Genomic DNA, 18,563 nt, shown 5'->3' with positions numbered 1-18,563 from the left:
TGCATAGTTTGCTTATGTGTGGACCATGACTGCCTATAAGCAAGGCCTTCATTCTCAAGATTTCATTTAGAGTTTTCCTAATACTTCCCATTACCCCAAGAGATCAAACAAAGTAATGTTGTCGAACCATAACTCAATAGTAGAGAATATGCCGTCTTAGCACATTTGCAGGCCAGTCAAATTGGTGGCCCATGGGCTGGATGCATAACGTGCAGGCCACGCCCACCCCAGTTCCGCAAAGCAAAAAATGTCACAATATGTCATGTGACCTGATCAAGTTTGAAAACTCTGCCTTAACCGTGGGTGAGTAATTGTCAATAGTCAATGTTAAATTGGCTAGATTGCCTAATGCTTCTTAAGGTAGCATTCTTTTCTTCAGTAACTGCATTCTGGTTTATTGTTGTCTGGTTAAAAAACAACATGATGACTTTCAGAACAATATTAAAAGATTTAGTAAGGTTAAAAGATGGAGTTTCCGCAAATAATATTCTATTGCTTTTTCAGCTGCATCTCCTAATGGAGTAGGAAGACCTATTTTATGTATATATGGTAGCATGGTAGAATGAGTCATTCAGCTTAGTGGCAACCACTAAAACTCCAGTATTTAATTTTCAGCTTTCTTTATTAGCTTATGTAAATCTGACTCAAAGTAAGAATATCCCAAAGCCACTAGTGCTATTTTATCACTTATGACTAATAGTAGAAAAGGTCAGTATTAAACATCTGACCCAAATCAAACCTCTCTTGTAACTTTCTGCCTCATTGAGTTGCCAGCTCTTTTCATCTAAAGAGAGACTGTTTTTCCTTTTGCCCACCATCATTAATTCATTTTCCCATATTATTATTTATGCTAAAATTCCATAAAACCCCTGAGATAGCAGTTGGCATGAAAAGTACTCAAAATGAAATATGAAATATGAATGTAGTTATATTACAAGGCCCATTACCTTCCCTTCCCAATACCTTTCATCAAATATACTTTCTTTTACTTCCTCGTCTACTCACATATCTGTGTTCTTTAGACTATTTGGTGAATTAGGGTTTATTTATTAAAATAAAAAAGGATGACTCCACTGATCAGTCCTGATCATGTAAATTCAGATTCTTAATATCTATATTTTCCAAATGAATTGTACCCCAATGTACTCAATTACGTTGAAAGTAAATGCCATGAGGAACAATTTATATAGAAGAATTGCCTTGGAAGCCATAGAGATTGAGAGGAGCCCCCTTTGCATAAATAAAAGAGATGACACGTCCCGCCTACCAGAGATTTGGAAACCAGCCTTAAACAAAAAAACACTTCATAAAAATCACCATGTCAATCCTTCTAATAATTATGATTCCACCAACCAATCAGATCACTAAAACATAATCACCCAATCTATTTGCTACATTCAAACCAAATCTCCACCCCCACACTATATACTAGGAAGAAATGACAGTTGCAAACATTCCATTTTACAACAGCACGAAGCTTGAAACTTCAGCCTGATGATGGTGAATGTGATTTCACCGAAACATCGCATAGACATGCAAAATATTACACAGGGCAAAACCCGAACTCAGAACAATCTACATACATATACCCGTGAAAATTTACGAAAACAAAGATATATATATATATATATTATATATATATCAAGAATAGTCCTAAAAATGCGAGTTCCAGGTATGTGTGTGAATGATGAGGCAGCAGCCATCTCGATCACCGGAACATAGAAACTTTAATAAAACCACTTAGCTTTCGTTAGCGTGCTGCTAACTTCGTCAGAGTATTAAAATGCCATGGGAGACAATCACCTTTATAAAGCATTATTCAGTCTGCTCATTGCCCGCGTCATAGGGCCACACCCTTCCCTCCCCTCTGCGGCAAGCCTAATTGTGGGCTTGCTCATGCTGGCTAAAGGGAGATCTACCGCTTTTACTCGTGTCTGTTGCCTCTTTCCCTCCCCAAGGGAGGATGTGGAGTTATGAGGCAATACTTCGGAGGTGTTTGGTATTACTTTTCCCCCCACATTATCGTTGTTACTTTCTATAGTGGTACATGTCTGCTCTTGCAATTTTTTTGCCCATGCCCTCGTCTTAGGTCTGCACTGTTCTAATCCCCCCTTGTCCCCTGTGTTGGAACTGCATTGTGCCCCTCCCCCTCTACCTCCATGTTGCTCCAGTATGTTCCCTTGCTTCCCGTTGGGGGTTGCTCTACCCTCATTTAGCTGGTTTCTATGCTCGGCCTGGGGAATTCTGTTAGGGGCTTTATCCAATCCTAATGACCTATCCCCTTTAAGTCGTTGCTGGTGCTGAAGCCCACAATTAGGCTTGCCGCAGAGGGGAGGGAAGGGTGTGGCCCTATGACGCGGGCAATGAGCAGACTGAATAATGCTTTATAAAGGTGATTGTCTCCCATGGCATTTTATTCGACGAGGTCCTACTTGTCATCTTCAGGCTGGTGCTTCTGTCCTTGTGCTAGGGTGAACACAGCGAGACCTGAACTGCCTTCCCTATATAAAGTCTGTCATCTGCACCTCTATAACTGTCTGGTTTGGTGCTGCAACCCAACAGGACCGACACAGACTTCAGAGGATAATCAGAATTGCAGAAAAAACAATTGCTGCCAATCTGCCTTCCATTGAGGACCTGTATACTACACGAGTCAAAAAGAGGGCGGGTAAAATATTTACTGACCCCTCACATCCTGGACACAAATTGTTTCAACTCCTACCCTCAAAACGTTGCTACAGAGCACTGCACACCAAGACAACTAGACACAAGAACAGTTTTTTCCCAAACGCCATCACTCTACTAAACAAATAATTCCCTCAACACTGTCAGACTTTCTACTAAATCTGCACTTCTATTCCATTAGTTTTTCTCATCATTCCTATCACCCATTTCCTCCCATGTTGACTGTATGACTGTAACTTGTTGCGTATATCCTAAGATTTTTATTAATATTGCTTCTTCATTGCTTATTTGACCCCTATGACAATCATTAAGTGTTGTACCACATGATTCTTGACAAATGTATATTTATTTTATGTACGTTGAGAGCATATGCACCAAGACAAATTCCTTGTGTGTCCAATCACACTTGGCCAATAAAATTCTATTCTATTCTATTCTAAATACTGGTGTGTGTGTGTGTGGAGTGCTGGCTCAGCAGCTGCAAGCTGTGTTAAAACTTCCTGGTGAGTCAGTGGGATAAGAAAAACTGGACAAGTTCTTCACACATCTTAACAGCCTATACCCCAAAATAAAATTCATCATGGAAATAGAAACCAACAACCAACTTCCCTTTCTGGATGTCCTAATCTACAAAAAAACTCAATGGCTCCCTAGGATACACCATCTACCAGAAAACACACACACACACACCAACTGCTACTTGAATGCAAAATTCCACTACCACCCTGCACAGATCAATTCCATAGCCAAGACCCTCATCTCCAGAACCAAACACCTAACCGACAAAGACCACCTGGAAACTGAATTACACAGTCTCACAAATGTATTAATTTCCAATGGATTCCAAAGAGAAGCAGTCACCAACCTAATCTGAAAGCAGACACCCCCAAAGAACCAAGACACAGAACAGGACAATGGCATCACCCTCCTCCCTTACATCAAAGGCACCACAGATAAAATCAGCAAAATTCTCCACAAACACAACATCAAGACAGCCTTTGGCACTGATCAAAAAAATAGCCAACATCCTAAGAAACCCCAAAGATAATATCCAGCTAGAAAGCCAAGGATTTTATGAAATACCATGAAAAATCTTCAAACTAATAAGAGAGTAAATGCACGTGTTGCAGAACATAAGAACGCATTAAGAAAAGAAGAAAAAAACTTCCTCCCTTTTCCAACACTTCAAAACTAAAGGACATTAAATTGATTTTGACAGAACTAAATTAATTTCCAAAACTGAACACTACAACAAAAGAATAATCATGGAAGCCATTGAAATAGAAAAACACCCCCACAATGTGAACAAACGTGATGATACCTCCCGCCTACCAGCCATCTGCAAACCAGCCATCATTAGCAAATGTATCCCAGCCATACAAACTGAAACCAGACCCAGAACAACACAGGACACCACCACCAATCACCTTCACCAGACCCAAACCCACACCCACCCTACAGACCAAATACAACCACCACCCAGAAGTCAAACTACAACACTGCCCCTAACTGTTGCAGCTCCCTCTGACATACACACAAAGCAAACTGACAAACTTCATAAACACATGACTAGACCACAAACTCGCAGCCAAACCAAAATTGTTACACCTCAGACACACATTACAAAACAGCTAAGTAGTCTGCAAGCTCCAACTGCTCAGGATATCACCCCCAATCCACAAACATCAACTAATAAACATACATCAATTACATCAATGACCCCAGGTGTTACCCCACTGACTCAACACAGCTTGCAACTGCTGAGCTTGAACTCCACACACACCCATCAGTATTTGTAGAGGAAAGGCAGCTCAGGTCTCACTGTGTTTGCCCTAGCACAAGGACAGAAGCACCAGCCTAAATATGACAAGTGGGACCTCGTTGAAATGTCACCAGAAATCTCTGAAACTTACACAGGAAGAAACCTGAATATGCCAAGACCTTCATATATATACCTGTGAAAATCTACGAAAACATATATATATCATTTTTTTCAGTGAAGTGTATTCATCCACAGAAAAACAAAATCGAGGCTGCAAGAAATGACAGAGAATCAGAATCATATATTTGTTTTCGTAGATTTTCACGTGTACAGGTATGAAGGTCTTGGTATATTCGGGTTTCTTCCCGTGTAGGTTTCAGAGATTTCTGGTGACATTTCGACGAGGTCCCACTCATCATCTTCAGGCTGGTGCGGCATAACCATGACTTTTAGGGGGTGTCATCATCGGTGCATATATTGCCGTAAGAGTTTATTTTATGCCCATTGAGAACACGGGAATTTTGTGAAGGAAAATAGATCACATTCAGTTGTAAAGCTCATCTGCTAAGTTTGGAAAGACTTGTTTGACTGACCCTATGAGGTTCTAATTAGGGATTAGAGATTATGTCTGCTGATCACACAATCCGAACATTCTGTATGAAGGGAAGAAACTCACAGATGCAGTTGCTTAACTAAAAAAGGGGGCAGCAGTTGGTAAATGGTGCCACATGGCTCAGTTAATAAGTCAGATTGAGCCACACTTTTAAGAAGGAAAAAAAGCAGCTGGGAACTCTTGGCCACAGCAGGGGGACAGAGTTGAGCAAGGGACAAAGAAAACTGACTGCCTTTTTGCAGAATACATGATCAAGGGAAGTTCAGAGACTATGAGGAAGCCAGGGTTCTGTGAAACATAGAGACCACCTTTTATCTGTATAGTTTCTAAGTGAGAAAACCAACTTATCAGCAATAAGGTAGGAATCAGCAGGGAATTGAATGTTTTATAGTTGGTTGAGTATTAAGATTAAGACTTTCTGCTTCATATAATAAGCTTCTGGCATTCAGATAGCAAGTTTACTACCTTGAAACAATGGTGGGTGAAATGAAACATCCTGAGAGTCAACGAGGTATGTAAATAAAACTTTCCAGGAGTGATATCTTTATCCCACTCTTTGCTATTAGGATTATATTATATTAGGCCTGAAGAATATGTTTTGGACAAGGGAAATAATTTCAACTTGCATTCAAACTGAACCAAAACTCTATTGTATAGTTAAACCTAACAAAATTGTTTTTAAATTTATATTTGGGGGAAAGTCAACAGATATCAAGTAGCATTTGATCTGAAAATACATAGATGTTGCTTAATGTATTATAATAGTAGGTTGGTGAGCGGATATCAGATTCAGAGAGAAAAAATGCCAATATTTGAAAAAGATGTGATTGTCAAATCCTAGAAAGTCTCTGAACTAAAATATTTAAAAACTTAATATAAAAAATTTGGTGCAACAGAGAAAAATCAGTGGAATAAAGTAATCTCTGAATACAAAATTTATAAAAGGTCAGAGAAGGATGGGTTGCAAGTGTTTGTTTATTTAAAAAGAACATGAAAACTGCCACAGAAGAAGATATCAAAGGAGAAGGTTTAATTTTTCAGTTGCCATATATCTGACAATAAATATACATTAGATGAAGGGATATTTTATTGTTCACCTCCTCAAAATACCAAGTGAATTTTTAGATAGTGTAAGATGGAACATGCTGTAATAATATAATGTAATTAATGTTATGAACTTGCCTCAACAACTGCTATCAGAGAAGGAATAGCACCAAGAAAAGGTATTGTTTAAATCAGAAACTTGAATGTGAAACCAACAATAACCATTTCTACTTTATGGATTGTGTGGAAAGACTAGAAACCTATTTTATTCAGTACTCAAAAATGCCAGCATCTTAAGTCAGAACATAAAAAGAGAAGGTGAAACAAGGGTAAGAGATTGCTGGCATACAGTATGTGGAGCAATCTGAGTTCAGTAAGGAACAAAAGTATGGGAGCAGCAAAATTTATGAAGAGCTCTGTGAATTCCCATTTTAGGAACTGCTGGCTGCAAATATTGTTTCCTTAGAACTTAATTCTATCTTGGTTGGTTTTTTGATGTTGCATGTTCTATACTTTCTATTGCACAGATAAGCCTGGATTAAATTTACTCTTTCTAGATGAGTCTATTAAATAATTAGTTGAGTTTTTAAATTTTATGTAAGAACAAATTTTACTGGAAAAGACAGATTGATTTGTATGGACATCTGGGGGGTAAGGGACGCTGTTTTTGCCTTCCCCAGGCATTGAATTGTGTGTGTGTGAGCATTCGTGCATGTGAAATAGTGAGCTCGCATGCTCTTTTGGCACTCAAGGGAAAAAAGGTTCGACATCACTGATCTAGGCCATTAGCTTCAACCTGCTCAGAATAGGAAAGATCTGATGGCCTAGATTAGTGATGGCGAACCATTTTTGGTTTGGATGCCAAAAGGGTGTGGGAGGGTGTTAGCATGCATGCATGTGCCCACACCCCTTCCTTCCACCCCACGCATGTGCATCCCCCCACATTGCCCCCCACGGGTTAAGGGTAGCTTCCCAAAGCTCCAGAGTGCAAAACCCAGCACAACAGTCAAACCAGCAGTTTGGAAATCGCACTTCCGGTTTGCCCATTGTGCTGTTTTTTGCACTCTGGGCTTCAGGATTCTTCCCTGAGCCGTCTGGAGTGCAAAAAACAGTACAACGGCAAAACGGAAGTGCATTTTTCTAAACTTCTGGTTTTTCTGTGTGTGTCTTTGTCTGTGTCTGTATTTTTATGTTTGTGTATCACAGGTGGGTTCCTCCCAGTTTGGACCGATTTTGTGGAACTGCTAGTAACTTAGCTGCCTGGGTCACTGGAATTGGCAATGACCAAACAGGCTATGGCACCACCATCTTGTTTTTTTGATTCTGCATATGTGCAGAAGCTGGGCTTTTAGTACTGTGCATGTGCACCTGTGTGACATGCCCACGCAGTGCATTAGGAAGCGAACCAGCAGTGAGAAAAATCAGAGTTCACATCTGGTGTGTATGTATGTATGTATTTTCTATAAAACATTTCCTATTAATTTTGTAAATAGTGAAGTCAAGAAGAACATTGAGAGAGAACTTTGGAGAAAACCATATAGACAAAATTGCCTTTCCTTGACCTCAAATCTTTCTGTAAGACATTCATTGTGAAAACAGAGATAAAGGTGCACAAATGTCTCTTTTTGATATCAAACCATAATCTTACATCCATTTTTTCTTCATCATAATTTCTACGGGTAACTCTATCCTGAGCCCCTTGCTAATGTTGTCAGATATCAAGAGAAAGATATCCTCATTATTCTGATTTCTACAAAGAGACTGCAGTACAAGCAATTTTTTAAATGCCATTTTTATTGCCATGGCATTCATGATTTCACAACATAAACCATGTAATCAACTTATTTGTACCAAAAACCAGAATTTATATCATGATGACACAGCAAATATTTTAACATTGCTTCATTATCAATGTTTGTTCCAGACAGTTGTGTTGACCTTTTATAAATATTTGTTTTATTATATTAAAACAGTTGTTTGCTGGAGAGACGGAGTAACGACACGGACACAAGAGCTGGATTTAAACTGGGTGATTTCTATTAACATAAATTTGCATAATTTATTCATTAAATTTGCATATTAAAATAATCAACTATGACCCGGAAATGGACCTGCAGGGTCAAACAAATACTTCCGGGGCGGAAATGACGTTAGGACAAAAAACTTCCTGGGCAACTCATGGGCGTATCTCGATGCAAGTCCATGTGAGGGACCACTCCATCACCTGCGACCCTGCCATGCTTTGCATGAGGGGGGTCCCACTGGCTAACCCGAATCCGGGAATTAAAGGTGCAGGACCCAAAGACAGGTTCCCCCCAGCTGCTCAGGCAGTCGCTCCCTCCATGAGCTTGCGGAGAACCTGTCAATCATCCCCAAAGATGCCCAAGGGAGAACGCGCGGTTGCTAAACCACCCCCCAGTTTTCCGCCCCTAACCTGCCACGGAGCGGGGGTCAGATCTCTATCTTGGCCCCCCGACTCCCCCCTCTAGCTGCGCCAGCTCACGCAGAGACCGCTGCAGGTCCTGTAAGAAAATGGCGTTCCCCTGTTCTAAAAGGTGAACGCTGTCGGCCCGGTAAAGCCATGGCCGGTCTATTGTGATGAGGGGATGGGCCACTACAACCCCACCTAGTTCCCTAACTGTTTTGCCCAGGGCCCTATTCACTCTACGTCTCGCCCAGTGAATGGCCCTAAGGGAAGTGGCGTCCCTCCACACGATCCTAGGTAGGATCTCTGACCACACCACTTGCGTGGTGGGCCACACCTCACGAAGCCTTCGCAGGTCTTCGCGTGCCTGGATGATCAGCGCCAGGCCTCCCAGCATGCACAGGTCATTGCCTTCTAAGTGCAATACCAGCCACCTGGGTGCGGCCATGGGACGCTGCCCACCCAAACCCACCTGGGCATGACCCCGAGGAGCTGCCCCCACCATACTGCCGGGCGCAGCCACAGAATGCTGACCGCCCAGCAATGCCGGTAGGAGACCCTCCCACCGCATACCTCTCCGGCCCACCCAGGCAACCTTGACCCACCGCCCTAAGGACAGCTGGGTCCCGATGGTGCTCCTGGCTTCTGAGCGGCCAGCCCAAAAAATCATGCTGTGGCCACACAGCAGCGCCATCGGTTTCATGTTAGCCTGGGGACCTGCAAGAGGACACACACACAGAGAGGTTACCTAGCCTAAGCCCTGCCTAGGATCCTCAACGGGCCTAACATAACCCAAATATGCCACTGACCGCCAGCGGCCGATCTCCCGAATCCGATGGGCCGGGAAACCAGAAAGTGCCGCGCTAGTGGCAGCGCCGATGCGGAACGAATGCGTTCCATAACCGGCGGGATCCATGCCTACCCGGGCCATTGCCCTGGACACTAACACCCAAAATTGGTAACAGGTCAGAAGGGTACCGTCCCAATGCCTAAACAGGTACGCTTGCCCCGACCCCCGCAAGCTACAATAAAGCTGTAGGGCGGCCACCGGACACACCGACTGGTCGGCGGCCGCACTAAGCTGGATGCTAACCCCTCTGTGTAGCTGATCTGTCTTAGACTGCCTTACTACAAGGGACACCCCCCCTTGTCTAAAGGCCAGATCAGCGTACTGGAAGGCTCGGAGCGAAGTGTCAGCCTGAGACGAAGCCATGGCCTCGCTGACCCTGAGGACCCAAAAAACATGACACAAGTCGCTGCCCTAAAAAGACGGGCCTCGTACAATGAGGCACACAGACTGTCAAAAACCCCGTTAATTAAAGACAGCTGCCCCACCGTCAGAGCCCGACGAGTGTCACCAGGGGCCCCCGCTTGCTCCCTCAGCCAGCCTTCCAGCATCTTCCGGATGCGGAAGTCACCCGAAAAATCCGCAAACCCCCCCGCCTTGGACAGAAAGGCGAGGCCGGCTAACCTGGACCGGATCGTCCTAACTGACAGGCCACGCTGCCTAAGCTAGATGCAAAACTCGGCCAGGTGCTCCACAGGGACAGGCCAACTAAGTTGGTAACCCCTGCCCTGCCTGAAATCCCCAAACTCCTTACCTGCACGCTGGTATGCCCTGAGGGTGCCGGGCGCTACAGACAAGGAGATTGCCCTGGATGCCTCGTCTCTCCACCACTCTGGATCCCCCCCAGACTCCAGAGGTGGCTGGGGAACGCCTCTGGCAACTCTCGAGCCCACGGGGCAGGGTCCGAAACCTGGACAACTGACCACGGGACAAGGCATCAGCGACCCCGTTATCCAACCCGGGGACATGCCTAGCCAAAAACAACGCGTTTAGGGACAAGGACCTGTGCACAAAATGGCGGACAAGCCGCATGACCCTGTCACTCTTAGAGGACAGGGCATTCACCACATGGACAACCGCTAGGTTGTCACACCAAAAGTGCACAGTCTTGTCCCTAAACTGCTCCCCCCAAAGCTCTAAGGCCACTATTAAGGGGAAGAGCTCTAAGAACGTAAGGTCCTTAACCAACGAAGAGGCACTCCATTCCGGAGGCCATTCCGACCAGCATCACTGGTCACCTAACACTACCCCGAAACCACAAGTCCCCGCGGCATCAGAGCAGAATTGCAACTCAGCTTCCAAAGGAAGCTCGTGCCTCCAGAAAGACAAGCCATTAAACCTGACCAAGAAATCCTGCCACACGCAGAGGTCAGCCCTGACCCCAGCGCAGAGGCGGGTACGATGATGGGGCAACTGGAGCCCCTTCATCGCATCGTATAACCTTCTGGAAAAAGCCCTACCAGGAACAACCACCCGACAGGCAAAATTAAGAATCCCTGCCAATTCCTGAAGCTGCCGTAGGGTAACCTTCCGGCAGCCCAGCACCGCATCGAGCTTTCTTCTGATCCTGAGCAACTTCTCTAAGGGCAATCTAGAAGATTGCTCCTCTGAGTCCAATTCAATACCCAGAAAGGTAATCCTGGTGGCGGGGCCTTCGGTCTTCTCAGAGGCTAAAGGCACCCCTAACTGAGCACAAAGGGCTTCAAAGTCCCGCATTAGAGCGAAACATTGCTCTGAATGCACAGGCACCGCCAACAAGAAATCATCAAGGTAGTGAACGACCGTACCCAGACCACTGTGCCTCCTGAGCGCCCATTCCAAAAAGGTGCTAAAACTCTCAAAAAGAGAGCACGAGACAGAGCAACCCATAGGCAAGGCTCTGTCCACATAATAACCACCCTCGAAATGGAAGCCCAACAGCTCAAAGTCATCTGGGTGTATGGGGAGGAGCCGGAATGCCAACTTAATGTCGCATTTACCCATAAGGGCTCCTGTCCCACACTTCCTAACCATAGTCACGGCTGCATCAAAGGATGCATACTGGACTGAACAAAGCTCGTCAGGAATGAAGTCATTCACTGACTCCCCTTTTGGAAAAGACAAATGGTGAATCAACCTAAATTCACCACTCGCCTTTTTGGGGACCACACCTAAGGGAGACACACGAATATTCGGGAAGGGCGGCTCCGGGAAGGGCCCGAGGACCCTGCCCTCGGCCACCTCCTTCCGAATCTTTTCCCTAACAATGTCTTCATGACCAACAACCGACCTAAGGTTGTCAGACATGAAGGCCCTCCGAACACCCATATAAGGGATCCTAAATCCCTTTGAGAATCCTAGCAAGAGAGCGGCCGCTCTCGAGCGAGGGTGGTAGTCACCCAACCAACCCTCAAGCACTTGCAAATTGATTGGACTGGGCCCCTTTACCCCCGACAGGCGGGGGAGGCTTTGGGGGACCCCCGCCCTTCTTTTCTGGCCCCTTCTTGGGGCAGGGACACACGGCTGAGGAATGGTTCCCCCCACAATTCCCGCATGCATGCCGAAACCTGCAAAAGGGACGAAAACATGCCCCTTTTGCGGCAAACTCGTGGCACGCCGGGGAGGCCCCTTTTCCTGCTCCCCCCGCCGCGGCCGCGGCCGGCGCGGGAGTCACGGGCTCCTCTTCCATAAAATGACCGCTGTCAGTCCTATCACATCCTTCCTTGCCGGACATATGAGTGGCCTGGAACCAAAGGTCCGGGACCACCATATCCCAGGGCAAGTAGGGGTCATGTGCAATATGCATCCTAAACCCCTTATCGTAGTGCCTCCAGATCGTACCTCCGTACTCAAAGTGGGCTCTCGCTATTAAATCTATGTATTTCAGCAAGGCAGCGGCCCTACCCGGCTGCCTCTGAATCACCACCGAAGCGAAAGTCAAAAAAGCGTACAGCCAAGAGCTGAAACACTTTGTGACTTTCGTTTTCTTCACCTTCTCCCCAGGCACCACCTCTTTGTCCCGCTTGGGGACCTCCCTATTTAAAAGGGAGAAAAGGTCCACATATTCCCCCCGCCAAATCGCTTCCTTCACCGACGGGTGGAGATGATAGCCTAATGGTGTCGCGGGCAACCCACAAGGGATGGCCCCAGGCTTGATGCTGGCGAACGGGTCCCACACCGTGGTGGCCCCTGTCCCCAGCACTCCAAGCCCCAGTGGATACACCAAAGGGGGCGGTGGCATAATGGCCGGCGGAGGAGGGATCCAACCCCCCACCCCTGTCCCAGGTGGGAAAGATACCCCTGGCGCCACTACCGGCGGGGCCGGCGGGGACCAAACCTGCCCACATGTGCCCGCAGTGGCCCCCAGAAAGCTGTTGCCACTCCCCAATGCAGGCGGGATAAACCCGGGACCCTGCACGGGGAGGAGCGGTGTAGTGCCTGCGTGTGGTGCAACCTCACCTGCCCCATAAGGGGTGGAAGCCATCCACGGGGGGCCCATCCTTGCTGGGCCCTGGAATGATGACCACTGTCCCGACTGGGCCATCTGCCCGGTCTGGGCCGTCTGCCCGGTATGGGCCCTCTGCCCGGTATGGGCCAGCTGCGCGGTGTGGGCCATCTGCCCATCCTGGGCTGGTTCCTCTTCGGGGTCGCTGCCCCATGCCGCGGATGCAGCCACGGGAAGCCCCTCCGGGCCCGCTCCTGACCGCCACCGCTCCAGCTCATCAAGCCTCTCCAAGACCCTGGTCCAGGAGAGAGAAGGAGAAACCTCGGGGTAAGGAGGCGCAGGCACAAACCCCATCACCCCTGCAGACGGGTCCACCCCCAGGGGCCCCTCTGCAGCAGCCCGAGCCTGGGCAGAAGGCCTGGCAACCCTCCTAGGCCGCACCACCGGTGGAGCCAGGGGTGCCCGAGCCTGCTTCTTTTTAGGAGCCATGGGCCTACTTCAATTTGTTCTATCTTTTACAAAAACAGAATAAAGGGGGGGGAACAACCCCCAAGGCGCCTGCACCCACGAGGCAAGGCCTACCCTATACAGCAGGCCTCACCAATGCAAACCCCAGGAGGTCAAACCTCCTCCCTCCCCAGCGGTCGCAGCAAGGCCTCACTGCACCGCTTTATGGCCGGCCTTTTATCCCAAGGCCGCCCCCCCCAGGAACCCTGCGGGCCCAGGAGGCCACCGAAGGAAAACACCCCCACACCCCCAACCCAGGAGAAACTGGGGCGCAAACCAGGGCGGAGCTCAGCTGCTGCTGGCTCCGCAATTAATCCTCTTCGCCAGAGGCTGAAGAAGGCCTTCTCGCCCACCACAGGCTGCACAAAATGGCGGCCGCCGCACGAGGCCGCCCAAAATGGCTGCCGCAAGCAGAGCTAACAGACGTCTGCTTGTGGCTGCTGTCCCGGCGAAAAGGCTGAGCCTCGGGCCTGCCCGCCCTTAAATAGGGCAGGCAGGCCCCGCCCGGACCAATCAGCAGCCGGGCCAGTCAGGCCCGAAAAATCCCGAGTGAAGTCTCATCTCGCGAGACTTCGCTCGGGATCCAAAATGGCGGCCGCCATGAGGGTCCGGTGTCTCCCGGTCCCTCCAGCAAAGCCTGCCGCCGGGTAAGTCCGGCGCTGTCATTTCTATAATGTCATTCAGTAGTTTTACAGGTAATGAGTTATTTTATAATCTTTGAGGTCATATCACTATTTTTTTTTTAGTCATAAAATTAGAAGAATCAACATGCTTTTTCAGAAGTAATTTAAACTTGGTGGGAAAACTACAGAATTACACATCTGCCCATTACTGTTTTAGACTCTAAGCAACAGTAGACCATAAGTGGTAATTTTATTGTCGCTGGAGATAAATACAACCAATAAATGAACTTTCTGTTGAATGTACTGAGGTTACAATTCCACTGAGTAGTCAAAAGACAGCAAAAGTGCTAAGCTGCAATTAAGGAGTCCCAGGAAAGGTGTATTGTCGTAGATCTAAGGATCCATTTATAGGCATTTTGGGAGAAAATGTGGCATTTTTCATTTTAATTTTTCCCATATTTATCATTTACTCTTTTTCACTTTGCTATAATTTTGCCTCTTTCCAGGGGCTTACTCTCTATTTACTGTCCCAGAATTGACAACATTTTCTCCTTCCCCATAATAAAAGCTGTCAGCTGAAATGAAAAAGAAGTATATCATAAATGTATAACAAGTGTTTGCATTGCATGAAATTTTACATGAAAAAAATGTTCTCAGCTATCAATACAGGAATGAAATGGTCAAAGCAAATATTGTGCATTTTAGCTTACATGAAACACAAGAATTTGATATAATCTAATATATTTTTATCTTTTTCATTCAAATGAAATGAGAAAAAGTAAAGCTAATTGCAATGCATATGATTGTATATTGCATGAAATTTAACATGAAGACAATTTTGTTCACAACTACTAATACAGAAATGAGAGCAATAGGACAGGGGACGGAAGGCACAGTGCAACTTTCCTAAGACGTGGGGATTTTATGATAGATGTTGACAGATTTATTTGTTTTTCTTTCAATTAAATAAAATTTGTTTTATAAAATAAAACTTGTTTGTTGCTTTTAATTTATTCTCAAAACAAAGTTCTGTAAAATGATTGGGGATAACATGGTAACATTGAGCTTACCTTGGCTTTTGCACACAATCCCTTCAGCTACCTGGGGTTAGTAAACTTTAGTAAATCCAAAGAAAGACTTCATAAGCAATTTTTCCCTGGCATTTTTGTTTTGTTTGTTTGACCAGAAAGAGGTGCAAACAGAACAGTTGCAAAAGATAATATTGTTTTGCCACATTGAGAAACTAATAGAAGCTCACAAATATCAAATAAAATTATAAATAAATTCAAATGTACTCTGAAAATGAATAGAGAAGCTGGATTCTATTTCCTGGGGGACAAAAAACATGAATTTTTAAAGACAGCTTTTGGAACAGTATTTCTTTTCTACAACGTTCATTCATTCACTACTGAAGTGAGAAATTCCTATGGCATGAGTGGTATTGCAGATCCTATAGTTTCAGAATTGGATTAACAAGAAAGCAATATTATAGTTTTCAAAAATACACTGAGGAGTCATATTATGTCTGCTAGGTGAAGAATGTGTTTCAAACCAAATCCAGATAACTTAAACAAGTTGTGGAGCATGACGATTAGAAGAAAGCAGGAAGCTTTGCTTTTTAACGGTAGAAACAGCTTGAATTCTGACTTACAAATAAAATAAAATGAAGAAGTATAGTTATTTCTGGATATTCCTGTGAGGAAAATGTATGCAATGTCTTCTGTCATAAATAAGTTATGTTGCGGCGCAGGCGGAGTAACAGTCGGACACAAAGGTGTGGGTATAAATAGGGTCACTTTTATTAAACAAAATTCAAATTAACTATTTAGCCAATTAAACCACGTGACCTGCAAAGGTGCATAAATCAAATGGGGGCGGAGTTAACTTTCCAAACAAACTCAACTGAGCAACTCTAGGGCGAAAGCTCCTTGCCCGGGTGCAGGGTCAGGTAAAATTACACCTGCCCCCTGCCCAATGCCACGCCCCCACGGCGTGTGGGATGGCTCGCCACTGGTCTCTGATACGCCACAGGCAGCGAGCCACAGGAGCGACCCCCTCCCCGAACCCAAGCCGGTCGAGCCCTGTAATCCGAGAAGGAGATCGCCCCTCACCTCAGTAGAGGTGCCCCTAAAGGAGATCACACAGTTGCTGCTTACGCCCATTTCCGCCCCCTTTCGGCCACAGCAGGGGGTGAAATTATAAATTTATTCCCCCTGCTCCCCCCCCTGCACATGAATGTGCAGGCACCTCTGCAGGTCCGCTATGAATTTGTCATTACCTTTGTCTATCAAATGTACCCCGACCCCTCTAAATAAAGCTAATTGGGATGCTCAGATGTTGGGGTGATCTATCCCTCCACCCCCCGTCTGGAGTACCCATTCCTTCACTACTCTGTTGACTCTCTACCTATCATCCTCCACCGCCCTGGGTTCCTGGCATGCCATGCCTCCAGCACCTCCGTGGTAACATATGGTACCACAACACGCGTGTGTCAGGCCACCTTTCCCACTTCACCAGCAACAGGTGGTTGCCACCAGTGTGCCACACCAAACAATCTGGGTCCGGCCCCTCACTGCTCCCAACTTTCCCAACAAGGAGAGGCCCGTCTCAAACGGAGACCTCCGAGCTCAAGCCCTTTCCACGAAGCCCCAGTGACTCAGCAACCTCCACATTCCTGAAGATAATGTTGCAGCTGTACATCCAGCCGACATGCCACACAGTGGCCGCAGTTTGCTACTGTGGGCAAAGGAAGGGCAGCTCCTTCGCACTTTGCGCGTAACACGGTGGAGCAGGGCCAGGACCTAGAGAAACGATAAGAATAACAAGACAGTGTTATCCACCCGCTCCCAAAAAACGCTTGTACTCAGGTGCTTGAATCAACGCCACGAAAACCCACTGACTTTGATCCGCCACCGTATTCATTACTGTGCGGAGAACTTGCTGAAAACCGCAATCAGTATTGCTGAGGGAATACCACCCGATATCCTGCCAATGCTCCTGTAACGGCCCCCAACCGTTATTTGCTCAGTGGAGGCCTGTCTTATGGTACAAAGTGGACCAGTCCCTGGCTTCCTCACTGTACCCGTACTGAGTCCATCACACCCAGGCTTATGTCCAGTGTGGTACGCCTGGCCGGTGATCAATCCACCATCTGCGTTACTGGAGACCCCGCGCACAACCAACGTGGCTGCCGCAGCCCCCCAATTTAACATCGGTTTCCTGGCCCAGGGAACCGTACATGATCCACTACTATGCGACCATGACAGCACCTTGCATACCTACCATGTCCCAGGCCATATTTTTGGCTGTCAAGTGAAACGGCCTTGCCTCGTTGGGTGAGAAACTGGGTCCCATCCAATGCCCGCTGCCCCTGAAACTGGGTAATGTATAGCGGCTTACTAATTTCTCCCCCATCTGCGTCCGCTCCTTGGACCATCCCTTAAATCATTCCCCCTGTCCTCAAATAGTTAGCCCCCGGGGTCTTTGCTAAGAGAGCTAAGCCCCCCCCCCTGTTGCCCCTATACGAGGGCATGTAACCGTGTGGTCCCACCTGCACTCCTGTGCCTGAGCGATGGCACCGCCCACCATTCTGGGTACCCTGTGCCCCCGCCCATGCCATGTGGCTGCCAACCACCTGCCCATGCGCACATACTCCCTGCTAACAAACCGGGCCTTCTGTTGCTGTCTCGCTTCCCTGCCGCTGCACCAGCTGTGCCACCGTCGCAGCCCCATGTTCCTGTATTCCTCTCAGGCAGTCACCACACTCTTCTTCAGCCTTAAATTGTCTGGGAGACGAGCCAATAAGCTCCGTGGCCCTGCTCGTTCCCCCAGGGAGTAGAATAGTAGCGAGAATTTTATGCAGAGAAGCAAAGGCCCCTGAAAATGCCTCCTTTACCGTTAGCGCATGAATTAGCTAGACCAAACTAACTTAATCATTATAACCATAGTATTAATGTTAACCTCCTGACACCCCCACTTCGATATAGCTGACTACAATTGAGGCTGGAACTTCTGTTGCTAAGTGAGTTTTATTTGATTTTACAACTTCTTTTGGCCAGAGTTCTTAAGTGAATCTGGCTTTCTACATTTACTTTGTTAGTTAGAATGTCAAGGGTAGGTCATAAATGGTGATCACATGACCCCAGGATGCTGCAACTATCATAAATATTTTGTCGTTGCCAAGGACCCAAAATGTGATCAAATGATCATGGTGTACTCTGCAATGGATGTAAGTGTGGGGACCATCCATACACCACTTTTTAAGCAACATTGTAACTTCAAACAGGCATTAAATGAACGGTTGTAAGTCATGGATTTCATGTACACCAATCCCTTGAGTTCTGAGTCACTTCTGCTTAAATTAATCTTCTCCAGTGTTTCCCAATACAGTGGAACCCCGACTCACGAAATTAATTGGTTCAGGAAGGAGGCTCGCACGTCGAAAAGCTCGTATGTCGAAACATTGTTTCCCATAGGAAACAATGTAAAAGCAATTAATGCGTACAAGCCAGCAGAAGCCAAGCGAATGCTTACCAAGTGGGATACTACGAGCAGAAAGGAGCCGGGCGCCTCCCTGCCTTCCCTCCCTCGCCGAAAGAGTCAGGGAGGCGTGGCTCGTATCCCGGATGTGAGC

Source organism: Erythrolamprus reginae, chromosome 5 (assembly GCF_031021105.1).
Source record: "Erythrolamprus reginae isolate rEryReg1 chromosome 5, rEryReg1.hap1, whole genome shotgun sequence".
Classification (NCBI taxonomy): Eukaryota; Metazoa; Chordata; class Lepidosauria; order Squamata; family Dipsadidae; genus Erythrolamprus; species Erythrolamprus reginae.
Note: the sequence above shows the minus strand (reverse complement) of the source record.